This window comes from Sorex araneus, chromosome 5 (assembly GCF_027595985.1).
Source record: "Sorex araneus isolate mSorAra2 chromosome 5, mSorAra2.pri, whole genome shotgun sequence".
NCBI classification, from domain to species: Eukaryota; Metazoa; Chordata; class Mammalia; order Eulipotyphla; family Soricidae; genus Sorex; species Sorex araneus.
In genome coordinates this window covers 144,850,669-144,863,147 of record NC_073306.1, presented here as the reverse complement: position 1 = coordinate 144,863,147, position 12,479 = coordinate 144,850,669, and the positions used below count along the sequence as shown (strand labels likewise).

Sequence of the window (12,479 nt, the reverse complement as noted above, 5' to 3'; positions counted from 1 at the left end):
ACCCTGGCCGGGCCTTTGCAGACGGCGGGACAGTGCAGGGCCGGGTGCTCCAGACAGCCTACCACACTGCAGCCCGAGTGAGAGGTGCCCCTCACGTCTCAGCAGCCTCCCCACTGCCCAAGCCACCCACAGCACCTCCTACATCCATCCCAGGGACTCCCACCCCCACCCCAGGGCACATGGGGAAACTGAGGCATGGAGCAGCTGGGGCCCACGCTCATGGGGCATTGAGTAGTTTTTCAAGTCTTCTGAAGCATATGATTTTCAGTACCAGTATTAAAACATGAAAGCCATTAAACCTTGTTTAATTACCTTGTTTAATTAATATAACAATAAAACCTTGCTTAATTGATAGCACTGTAGCACGGTCATCCCATTGTTCATCGATTTGCTCGAGTGGGCACCAGTAACGTCTCCATTGTGAGACTTGTTACTGTTTTTGGCATATCGAATATGCCACGGGGAGCTTGCCAGGCTCTGCCGTGCAGGTGGGATACTCTCAGTAGCTTGCCGGGCTCTAATACCATTGAAAGTAAAATTCAGGAGCAGGAACTATAACAGAGGGTAGGGTGATTTCCTTGCATGCCACCAACTCAGATTTAATCCCCGACATCCTATATGGTGTTCTGAGAACGCCAGGAGTAATTCCTGAGTGCAGAGCCAGGAGTAACCCCTGAACATCACCAGGTGTGACTCAAAAAAGTCCCTGCTAAACAAAGAAGATGTAAGATTTAGAATCAAACAGTGAAATAGTCCCTTCACCCTAATCCCCTCAGGGATCAAACACGGCACCCTTACCCTGACCCACAAAGCCACACACAGACACATACACATGCACTCACACACATTTCTAACACATATATGCATGCACATATACACATTCACATGCATTCACACATATTTACATGTATGCACATGTGTGCACACATGTATTCACATTCACACATAAATGCACATGCACTCACACACATGCACACATGTATGCATATGTACACACATACCTAATCAAACATGCACACCCAAATACATATTCACATATACACATATACACACATGCACTCACACACATACCTACTCATACACATGCATTCCCATTCACGCACATGTATGCATATGCACTCACACCCACTCACACACATCCACACAATATAATACGTGCACTTATACAGAGATTCACTGCACAATTTCACACATACTCACACACATATACATATATACATTCACATCTTATATATTCATATACATAGCAAAGTATTCGCACATACGCATACTTACATACACAGAGATGCACATGCACTTATACATGTGCTCATATACATCACAGATGTGTACTCCTATACACATGCAAACTCATCGACACATTCACATACACTCACAAACATACACAAATGTACTCACATACACATGCACACATTCACTGATATATAGAGCCTCGCATGCACTCTCTCACACATGCTTACACAACTCTCATGTTGCACTCATATACTCTTGTACACACTCATACGCATGCACCCATACACATCAACAAGTGCATGCATACTCACAACTCGCTGACACACAGACATACACTTATAGGCATGCCTATTCTCACAACTGACATATATACACATGTAGGAACATATGCACTCACATACATACATGTATGTGCACACACACATGCTCACACACATGTACACAAGTGCTCACACATTAATGACAAATCACTGGAGCCACTTTGGTGCCTTGGACCCTGCACCCCCATAGTCAGGCCTCCCACACCACCTCCAAGAAGCCCCCAAGCAACAAGCCTCATGGTCCGAGGCTCCCAAAGGTGCCCTAGTGCCCACTCCCACGGCCACAGGCTCCCTCAGCCGCACTCTCCACCAGAAGCTACAGCTTCCCCGAGCAATGACCCATGGGACACTCACTGCCCACTGCAGGCAGACCCCCGGCACCAGCTCCCAGGCACCTGCCCAACAGCCTGGCACTGGCTCCCAGAACGAGACCACGAGAAATCGGGGCAGCCTCACCCCAAAACCTCTACTCTCCCCCACAGTGGGCTGCGCCCCCAGACACACGGGTCTCCCTCGCCCCTGGCCTCGTTCAGCCCATGGCCAGCCTACAAGCTCCCGCACGGCAACACCCGTGACAAAAGGCTCAGGCTTCACAGAACTCATGTGACCACCAAAGGCGGGACAATGGAATGAAGAATCGCACCCCCGCAGGACTCAGGACCGCGGACAGTGAACAGAGCCCGCAGACTAACCAGCAGGGACGGACTAAGACCCACGAGTGCCCACACCGGGCCCTGCCCCAAGCTCCCGCCTCTCTATGACCCAGCGCGAGTTGGGGGGCAATGGGGTCACAAGTCCAGCCCCCGTGCCCCAGGGCTGGTGGGCGCTCCCTGACGGCCAACACACCGTGCTCTCCCCGCGGGGCTCACGCTCACGCCCACTTTCCCGCAACATGGAACCAGCAGGGCCACCTGGGAGTGGCTCTGCCTGGTGTCGCCTCCCTGGGAAACATGTCTCTGACCCTCCCCCCAGACCCTCACAGCTGCGGGCACAGGGGCCGAGCCAGGCACAGCGCGTGCAGCCCCTGCTCCCGCAACAGGGAGCCCAGGCCAGCAGGGGCCCGAGAGAGCCAGGCCAGACCTGTGCCCTGTCCAGCAGGGGCCCGCGAGAGCCAGCAGGCCAGGCCACCCTAGTCTGGGCAGCCGTGCACCTGCGCAGGAGGACCGAGTCCAGCAGGGAGCAAGGACAGGCCAGCTGGGCAGCCGAGGCACTGGAGCGAGGACAAATGCAAGGGCTGTGCCTCGGGCAGACAGCTGCTGCCTCGACAGGGAAGGCTGGGACCCAGCCCCGGCCCCACCCCCGCCAATCTCCCTGGCCCCTGACCCGCCCACTCAGCACAAGGCAGCCGCCCCCATGGACCCCCTCTCCCTCCCGGCCCCGTCTGACTCCCGCTCAGGGGAGCACAGCGGTGGGGAGCAGGGCAGCTGTGCCCGCCTGCATCAGCCAGCTGGAGCCCACCAGGCCCCCCAGGGCTCAGACTTTCGGGGGTGCGGGGCTGCTGGGGGAGGAACTCGGCCTGCCTCTGTCCTGCCAGACCACCTTTGCTCCATACGGAGGGAGCACCCGGATGCGCAAGCAGCTGCCTCTAGAGCACTGCTCAGAGAGAACCTCTGCTGAGAGGAACCTGGGCCACGGCAGGCGGCACGGGGCAGGCACAGGACGGAGTAACGCTGAGGCCTGAGGACCAGCCACACAAAGCGGCAAAAGGAGCCTGAAGCGAAGGCTCACTCGCACCCAGGGACGGATAATGAGCACGTCCGCGGCCGGCCCGGAGCCAGTGGCGGTGCGCCCCGCAGTACACACCCACACGGAACAAGCCGCACTTCCACACCTGGCAGGATAAAGAAATCCACATCCCACCTCTATCAGCCTGGCCCACGGGCCAAGCCACAGGAGGCCACAGGACTCCATCCTGCTCCCCGAACCCCAACCCTTCCTTCAGGCTGGGGACGGAGCCACGCGACCTAGTATGGGGCACTGCCCAGCCCCTCCCGTCAACCACTCTTGTTTCTAGGATGTTCTATCACGCCCGCAGGCTTGGCCACTGCATACTGGCCTTTCAGCCACAAGGACGTCCTGGATGACTCGCTGACCTGTTCCTTGCACCAAGTGTGTGTGGGCATAGCCCCAGATGCAGGGCACGCGGTGGCCTCTGCGGAGCTGCCCTGGCCTGAGCCGGGGGTGGGGGCTGGGGGGCTGGGGGGCCACCGCTCTTGGGACATGTAGATTTTAATGGGGGGAAAGTGTCGGGTTTTCCTGTGTGGTCACCTTGGGGTCCCCCCCACTCGGCCAGGGGAGGCTCCGTGTTCTCCAACCCGACAGCCAGCTGCTCGAGGCTGATGCTGCCCACTGCCCACCCCCAGGACATGTGTCCTGGCTCCCCTGACTGGAATCCTGAGGCTTTTCAGCCAGCACCCAAGGGTCCTCTCCCACTGGCCCCCCCACCACTCCCAACAGCTTCTGAGCTGCGTTTCCAGCCACGCTTGCTCAAGACTCCTCAGCACGCTGTAAAGGCCCGAATGAAGACCACAAAGCCCGTAACTCGAGCAAGTGCGTTCAGACTTGGTCCAGTGCCACCCCGGGACAATCGAGAGACAGACACACACCCGCTGCCACCCGAGATGGGCCCTGCTGACTTCACTCGTCTACCCCCAAAACAGGCTCCGTCCTCAGCGAGAGAGGGCCTAGAATACAACAAATTCTCATGGGAACCTTAGAACAGATATGTATTTTCACGTGAACCATCTAGAACAGTCGTGAATTTTCACATGAACCTGTAGGACACAGGATTTTCATGTAACTCTTAAAAAACGACAGGGATTTCAGGTGAACTTTCTGGAACAGAAATGGATTTTCATGTAAACTTAAAACAGAGATTTTCATGCGAATCTTCCAGAGCAGATATAGGTTTTCAACAAGACCTTCCAGAACAAACATGAATTTTCATGTGAACCTTCTAGAAAAAGTGTAGATTTTCAAGTGAACGTTCTAGAACAGACACAGATCTTCATGGGAACCTTCTAGAATAGACACAGACTTTCATGTGAACCTTTTTAGAACAGACACGGATTTTAACGTGAACCTTCTAGAACCGTCCTGGATTTTCATGTGAACTTTCATCTAGAACAGACAGATCATCATGCGAACCTTCTAGAACAGACATAGGTTTCCATGTGACTCTTATAAACAGACATGGATTTTCACATGAATCTTCTAGAACAGAAATGGATTTTTCAGGTGAATCTTCTAGAACAGACACAGCCTTCCCCATGGAAGGTCCTTTGCATGAGCCTTCTAGAACAGAGGTGGATCCTGTAAGCTCCCTTCCCTATTCCAAGGCCCCAAACTCCCCCGGCAGCTCCAGGGGAGGGAAACCCAGCCTGACTCTTGGCGGAAGCCCAGCACTCCCAAAGGCCCTTTCGGATCCTCCCAGAGCCCGCGGAGTTCTGCTCTGTGCTCTGGGCCCCGCAGCACCCGAGACGGGAGTCTTCAGGGTGAAACCTCAGGGCCATTCCTGTAACCTGAAGGGAAGGTGCTCGAGCTGGCTGAACACTATGACAAAAGGCAGGGGCTGTGGTCCAGGGGCCAGAGGCCGTGCCGCACTCTGCAGCTCAGGCAACCCTCAGGAAGGGGGGAGGCTGTCCCGCCAGCCCCGAGGTGACCTCCCCGGCTCAGACACTGGGCATAAGCCTCTGGAAAGAGGCCGACCTCGTCCCCTGAAGCAACTCTCCAGGCAGGTGCTGCGCAGGGTCCGAGCTGCCCTCTCGGCCCCCTCACTGCGGACCCCGTCCTGGGGCACCTGGTGAGTTTTCTGGATCAGATGGTTGCCATCTCTTCTCATCAACAGAAAGGCTGGTATGCCCACCCACACACACACACACACACACACACACAGGGGACAAGAACCCCCAGTGGGAGAGGATGCTGCACCCGGTGGGCGGGTGATATGTCCAAGACTGACGATAGAAACCACAAAATTCGCCTTAAAATCACGCTGAAGTGGACTGGAGTGATAGCACAGCAGGTAGGGCGTTTGCCTTGCACACGGCTGACCCAAGTTCGATTCCCAGCATCCCATAGGGTCCCCTGAGCACCGCCAGGGGTAATTCCTGAGTGCAGAGCCAGGAGTAACCCCTGTGCATTGCTGGGTGTGACCCAAAAAGAAAAAAAAAATCACGCTGAAGCCACTTGGCTTCCGTAAACTACACACCTGTGGGCCCCTTCTTGTGCTGGCAGTTGGTCTGGGGGACAAGGAAGGAGCCATCGTCCCCCAGCAGATCAGGCTCTGTCCCTTCAGGCAGCGCTGCCCACCAGCCGGCCTAGCGAAGCTGCTCAGGCAGGTCCAACATCAATGAGGGCTGGGGGGGGCGGTGTTTCTGGGAGAATGTTAACACGGGCCAAGAAATCCTGAGTTCATGTGGACACACATACACACACACACAAAAAAAAAAAAAAACCCGAGGCTGGAGCAATAGCACAGTGGGTAGGGCGTTTGCCTTTCACGCAGCGACCAACCTGGGTTCGATTCCCAGCATCCCATGTGGCCCCTGAGCACTGCCAGGGGTGATTCCTGAGTGCAGAGCCAGGAGTAACCCCTGTGCATCACTGGGTGTGACCAAAAAAAAAAAAAAAAAACCTCTAAACGTAAGACCCAGTCCCCGCCTGGCAATGCACAGCCCAGGAACAAAGCCTTTCTTTAAAAAAAAAATTTAAAAAATAGAAACAACTTCAATTCCCACTAAGTGAAAATGGTGATTTGGTAGCATCACTGCTTTTGACCAAACAGCGAGCATCTATTTTTACTCCCTGTAATCACTCAAATCAGACTGCACAGCCGACCCTGTCCTGTCTCAGAGATGGGTGGCTTCAAGAGCACGGAGCACACCAGATTCCTCTCCACACACACACACACACACACACACACACACACACACACACGCACACGCACACACACGCAGAAAGAGGATAAAGATTTTAAAGGATTAACGACTCCACCCCCAGAATAGAGGGCTCGGAGGTCTGCAGGAAGCCTTTTGACAGCGAGACCCCTAGCCCACGCACCCTCCGACTCCCCCAGCAAAATCTCAGCCAGGGGAGGAACAGGCCCAAGCCCACAGCTGGCTGGCTTGCTCAGACACCGGAGCGGGAGGAAACGTGGGTGACCAGAGGTCTACACCCAAGGGCTTCAGCCCGGAGCTGGCAAGGTGTCCCATGGAGCGCAGCTGCTGGCGCCGTGGGCCCTGGAGAACGAGCAGGAGAGCGGCGCTGTCCCGGTGTCCTGAACTCCTGCCAGCCCGCAGGGGCTGTGGCGAGGGGCTGCACCTTAGAACCCCACCCCGGGCGGCTGTCTGGTGGGGGAGCAAAGGGTTAAAGGAGGCTGAGGCACTGCGGGCTGCTAGGCGGGAAGGCATGGTGACAGGGAATCCAGATTCTAACTGCTCTGTCACACTGCCAGGGTCTCCGTGGCTGCAGAGTCACCCCACACGAAGTGCTCGGCACTGGGGTACGGGAGAGAGAGGGCCCCCACCCCACAGCGTGCCAGCGGCCTGCGACGTCCAGCCCCCTCGCCCAGCTCCCCGGGGTGAGAAGCGGCCCCTGAACGTAGGGAGGAGAAGGCTGGGGGGCTGCAGGCCAGGGCTGACCGCCAGGGGAAGCCCGCGCGGCCGGCGGGAGGGCCACCAGCAGGGGGGCGCTGTCTGCCAGGGGGGCGTCCACCCGGCGGCAGGAGGGCAGGAGAGCCGGACCAGCTGGAGGGGGCGGAAGCCGGGCCGGCAGTTTCCACACCCGCAGCCTCGCCCGCGGCCCCCCGGGGGGAGCTGACCTCGGGCGCGCTGGGCGTGGGTCCTCCCCCGGCCAGCGCCCTCCCAGCCCGCCAAATTCCTGGGCGCTCCCTCCAGTCCCGGCGGCAGGGCCGGGGCTGGGGCAGCCCGCCCGCCCGGACCCTTCCCTCCCGCCTGGCGGGGGGCGTCCGTGGGGCCGGGCACTCTCCGGCCGGCGCGGCCAGGGACCCCGCGGGCGCGGTGACAGCCGGGCGCCCCCGGCTCAGCCTGCACCGGCTCCCGGGGCGCGGACAGCCAGGCGGTCGGCGGGCCCGACCCCGCCCGCGGGACCCCTGGGCGCGCGGAAACCCCCCACGGCGGCGCGGGCGGAGGCGGAGCCGCCCCCCGCCCGCCCCCCACACCCCGGCGCGGGTCCACGCAGTCACCGTCCAGCGCGGTCGCGGAGGGTGGGGGGCCCGGGCCGGCCGAGGGGTCGCCCGGGCCCCGCGCTGCCCGCGCAGACCCCGCCCCGCCGGGCACGCCCGTCCGCCTCACCTCCGGCCGCCGCAACAAAGGCCCGGGCGGCCCCGCGCTTGCCGACGCTGCTCCGGCTCGGGCGGCTCCGGCTCCGCGCGGAGCGGCCGCTCGGCTCGGCGCACGCGCGCCCGCCCGGCCCCGCCCCGCCCCCGGGCCGCGATCGGCCAATAGGCAGCCGGATGCGCTGAGGGGGCGGGGCCGGGGGAAACAAAGGAGGGTGGGGTGGGGCGGGGCCCGGGGCGGGGGCCGCGAGGTCGCGGTGCTGGGGTCTCTGGGCCCTGTGGAGGCCATCCTGGTGGCGGCGGGCGCCGGGGTGCGCGGGGGGCCCTCAGAATCCCGCCAGCAGGTCGTGTTCATTCCAAGCGCAAAAGTCAAGTTTGGAGGGGTGACAGTCTGCTTTATAGAAGGCGAAACTGAGGCTCAAGCTGACGGGTCACTTGGCCCTGGACTGACCACCCACAGAGGGCCGGTCGGTCCCTGGGTGCCAGCTAATTACTCCGCCAACAAATGTTGAGGCTCTGAGGATGTGCATCAGTACTAGAAGCAAACCCAGTGTTGTGATCACCCAGGGCACCATCAAGTGACCCCAAGGCCAGCTGCTCACCTCTGAAATGCCCTACTGTGGCCTTACCACCCCATCCACCAAACACCAATTACAGTTTCGTTTTGTTTTCGGTTTGGAGCCACACCCAGCAGTGCTCAGGGTTACTCGAGGCTGTGCACTCAGGAATCATTTGTGTCAGTGCTCGGGACCATATGAGCTGCCCAGGATAGAATCCCGGTTGGCTGCTGTACTATCTCTCAGGCCCACACCAGTGTTGGAAGCTCCCATCTGTCCTCCTTGGGGCTACAGAGATAGCACAGGGCTTGAGCCCCTTGCCTTGCACACCGCTGACACCAGGAGTAATCCTTGAGCACTGGCAGTTGTGGCCCCAACACCAAAAAAATCTGTTTAAATTTAAAATAATAAAAATAAAGTGCCTGTTCTCACCTTCACTGATCTCTCCGCTAGCCGGAACTGGCCTCTGGGACTTTCCCTCCCTTGCTCCCTTGCTGTCCTGGGGTCCCCAAGGCCCACGCTTCTCCGCCCAACCCCTACGCATCAGCGAGCTGGGGCTCGGGGGTTGAGGCCCTGAACAGCAGCGCTGACCTCACCTGTCCCCACCACCTGCAGGCCCCCAGGAGTCATCTCAGACTGTCAGGCAGAACGAAGGGCTCATTGTCTCCACCAGCCTCCACACTCCGCGTACTCACCAGCCTCTCACCTCAGCCCAGCAGCGACTCAGCAGCTGGAAACCCCGGGCTCGCATTCCTTGGGGGTGTCTGTCTCACTGGTTTCTGCAGGGATATGAGGCCCAGGTTAGGCAGGCAGGAATGGTTTGATTCTGTGCTCATGCGGACCTGGTGCCCACGGTGGCACTCGGGGCTCTCTGGCAGGGAGGAGGGAGGGGAGGCTGAGGAGTGGCAGCGTGGGACGAACCCACTATCCACACGCATGCACATGCGCACACACATGTGCGCTGCTAGGGGTCTGGCCACCCATTCACTGATACACGATTTTCTGCACGGACAAAGCACGATTGGGCAGTAGCCAAGAACCCAGGGTCTGCACCTCAGAAAACTTCTCAACACGTCCGGGCCAACCACCATGGAGGCAACGTTCCTGAAGCTAGATCCCTGGTCACCATCTCATGAGCCCCAGCAGAAACTATGAGTTTTCCCTCCAGAGGATAGGAGGGTCACCCCACATCCCACGACATTCCTCCTCGCGGGCTGGAGGGGTTGTGGGATGTGGTAGGATCCTGGGCTGAGGACAAAGAGAAAATGAAGCTGCCCTCACCCAAGACTAGTGAGCCAGCGCCCTTCAGCACCCAGTGACAGGACACAAACCCAACTCCCCACCGTGTGTGCCGTTAGGCAGCTACGTTTGCTGCTGTCTGGTAACAAGAAAGGTCAGTGCCAGGGCTGGAGTGATAGAACAGCAGGAAGGGCATTTGCCTTGCACGTGGCCAACCCCGGGTTCGATTCCCAGCATCCCATATGGTCCCCCGAGTACCACCAGGAGTAATTCCTGAGTGCATGACCCAAGAGAACCCCTGTGCATGCCGGGCGTGACCCAAAAAGAAAAGAAAAAGAAAATAGGCCAGTGCCATATCCTAGGTGCCCTGTCCATCCTGTATAGGCATGCATGCATGCATGTGCGCGCACACATATGCACATGCACATGTATGCATGTGCACATATGCATACATGCATGTACACAGGCACTGTGTGGCTTTCTGGTCTTGCTACAATAACACTTTCTTTCCTTCCTGCTGTCTGCCAAGACTCAAGAGAGGAACAGAGCTCCTGAGCTCGGCTGTGCGCAGAAGCTTCGCGGGTGAGCCCCAGGCAGGTGGCCGGTTTAGATTATTCAGATAGGGGACCCCTCCCCTTAGACTGGAGCCATAATACAGCAGGGGAGGGCAACTGCCTTAAATGCAGCTGACCCAGTTGAATCCTCGGCACCCTGTGGATATGGTCCGCAAGCCCTGTCAGCAGTAATCCCTGAGCGTAGAGCCAGGAGTGAGCCCTGAGCACTACCGGTATGACCCCCCCAAAAAAAAGAGGAGGTGGTGACCCCCGTTGTGCTTCCCAATGCCCCTCCCACCCTATTCCACAGAGGGGGTCCAAATGCCCTGGACCGTCTTGCCCGAGGCGGCCTGTGGACCCAGGTCAGGGAGACCTGAGGGAGTGGTCGAGAAGGTTCTGGCAGCCCCGGGACTGGCCTGACCCAGCCTGTGGCTCACTATTCAGGAACTGCTGCTTCCCCACAGGAAAGATCCGGTGGAAAGGCGCCGCGTCCTGAGCATGGAGCTGTGCCCAAAACGCTAGCAACGGCGCCAGGACACTTTCCTCACTGACGCGGGCAGAGCCACCATTTCAGGGGTGCAGCTGGCCTCTGCCCCTTCCACAGCCAGAGCCACCGTCTTCTCCACCCACCCTAGTCAGAGTTGGGACGGAGAGAGTCGGCTCCGGCACCTTCCCGCCCCTGGGCACTGCCCCAGACCCGCAGTCTACACGGTCTACACAGCGTGGGAATCAGTCCTCACTGCCCACCTCAGGATGGAGCCAGGAGGATGAGGAGAAGCAGCCCCTGCCTCGGCCCAGGCTCTTCCCTCGTAGGAAGAGGCAAATGGGGAAGGGAACATTTTATTTAGAGATGGTGAGGCTGGGAAGGCGGGCTTCTCCAGAGAGGGGACAGCGGAGAGAGTCCCACGAGGCTCGGGAGAGGGACTATTCCCCCGGGGCCTTCCAGAGGGGGGACAGCCGAGAGCACCCACAAAGTAGGAGGCAGGGACTGCATGTGCCAGTTTGGGCACCCGCGTCCAGCGTAGTTGGCCTGAGAGTTTCCTCCCTGACGGCCCTCCTCCTGTGGCGTTCCTCCAGTCCAGCCTCCTCGGCCACCACTGCTGTGAGATCCCTTCACCCTCAGCTCCTGTCCACAGAGCCAGTCCAGCTTCATGCTTATTTTGGTCTACTTTATTTTATTTTATTGTTTTTATTTTATTTGCTTTTTGGGTCGCACCCAGTGATGCACAGGGGTTACTCCTGGCTCTGCACTCGGGAATTACTCCTGGCGGTACTCAGAGTCTCTTGCCCGCACGCCTAGCTGTCTTCCCCAGGGCTCTCAGAGGGTATGGCCTCCAGCTTCCCTCCCCGGCCCAAGCAGAGCTCCCGGGGGCCGAAGACCACCGGAACCTAGCCACAGCCATGCTCAAGGCCCCTCTCCACACGTTTGGACAAGCCTCACGCATGAAGGTACTGGCAGAGGAACCCAGGTGTGTGTAATCCCATCAACGGCCAACATCCAGAGACTTAAAAGCAAGCTCCCAGATATCTTATAACCTATTTCTCCCTCTGGGAGAACTGGCAAGCTACTGAGAGTTTCCTGCCCACATGGGACAGCCTAGCAAGCTTCCCATGGTGTATTCATATACTAAAGCCAGTAACAAGCTGGATCCCATTCCCCTGACCCTGAAAGAGCCTCCAATGTGGCATCGTTGGGAAGGCCAAGTGGAGAGAGACTTCTAAAATCTCAGGGTTAGGACGAATGGAGAGGTTACTGAGCCCACTCGAGAAATCAACGATCAAGGGGATTTCGTGATTCGTGATTCGTGGCTGCTCAGGGAACCGTATGGGATGTTGGGAATCAAACCCGGGTCGGTCTTGTGCAAGGCAAATGCCCTACCCACTGTGCGGTTCTTCCAGCCCCATTTTTGGTCTACTTTAGAGTTAGAGGCAGGATAACTTTTAAATCATATCTTGAGGGCCCGGAGGAATGGTATAGCAGGGAGGGCACTTGTCTTGCATGCGTCTGACCTGGGTTTGAGCCCCGGCACCCCATACTGTTGGTGGAGCCCACCAGGAGTGATTCCTGATTGCAAAGCCAGGAGTGAGGCCTGAACACCGCTGGCTGTGGCCCAAATGCAAAAGAAAAAAACAATCCCATCTTGATTTATTCCTTCCTGAGAGCGCACTGGCCCCACGCCTGTTACCTGTTTCCACAGCAGCTGGCCGCTGCCACAAATCTGGGCTTCCTTCCTGCCTCACCCACAGGCTAGTGATGCAAGTCGCCAGCCCGCTGCAC

The 12,479-nt window shown here is 58.4% G+C and overlaps 1 protein-coding gene across 3 annotated transcripts in view; it reads right to left on the bottom strand.

Moving 5' to 3' along the window:
- The window catches only part of AFAP1 (actin filament associated protein 1), a 46,774-nt gene extending 38,790 nt beyond the window's left edge, over nucleotides 1-7,984 (bottom strand). For all 3 annotated transcript variants that reach the window (XM_055139722.1, XM_055139723.1, XM_055139725.1), the window contains exon 1: nucleotides 7,868-7,984. The gene's annotated coding sequence lies outside the window, so the exon portion shown is untranslated. The remainder of the gene's footprint in view (nucleotides 1-7,867) is intronic.
- Between the last annotated feature and the right edge of the window lie 4,495 nt (nucleotides 7,985-12,479).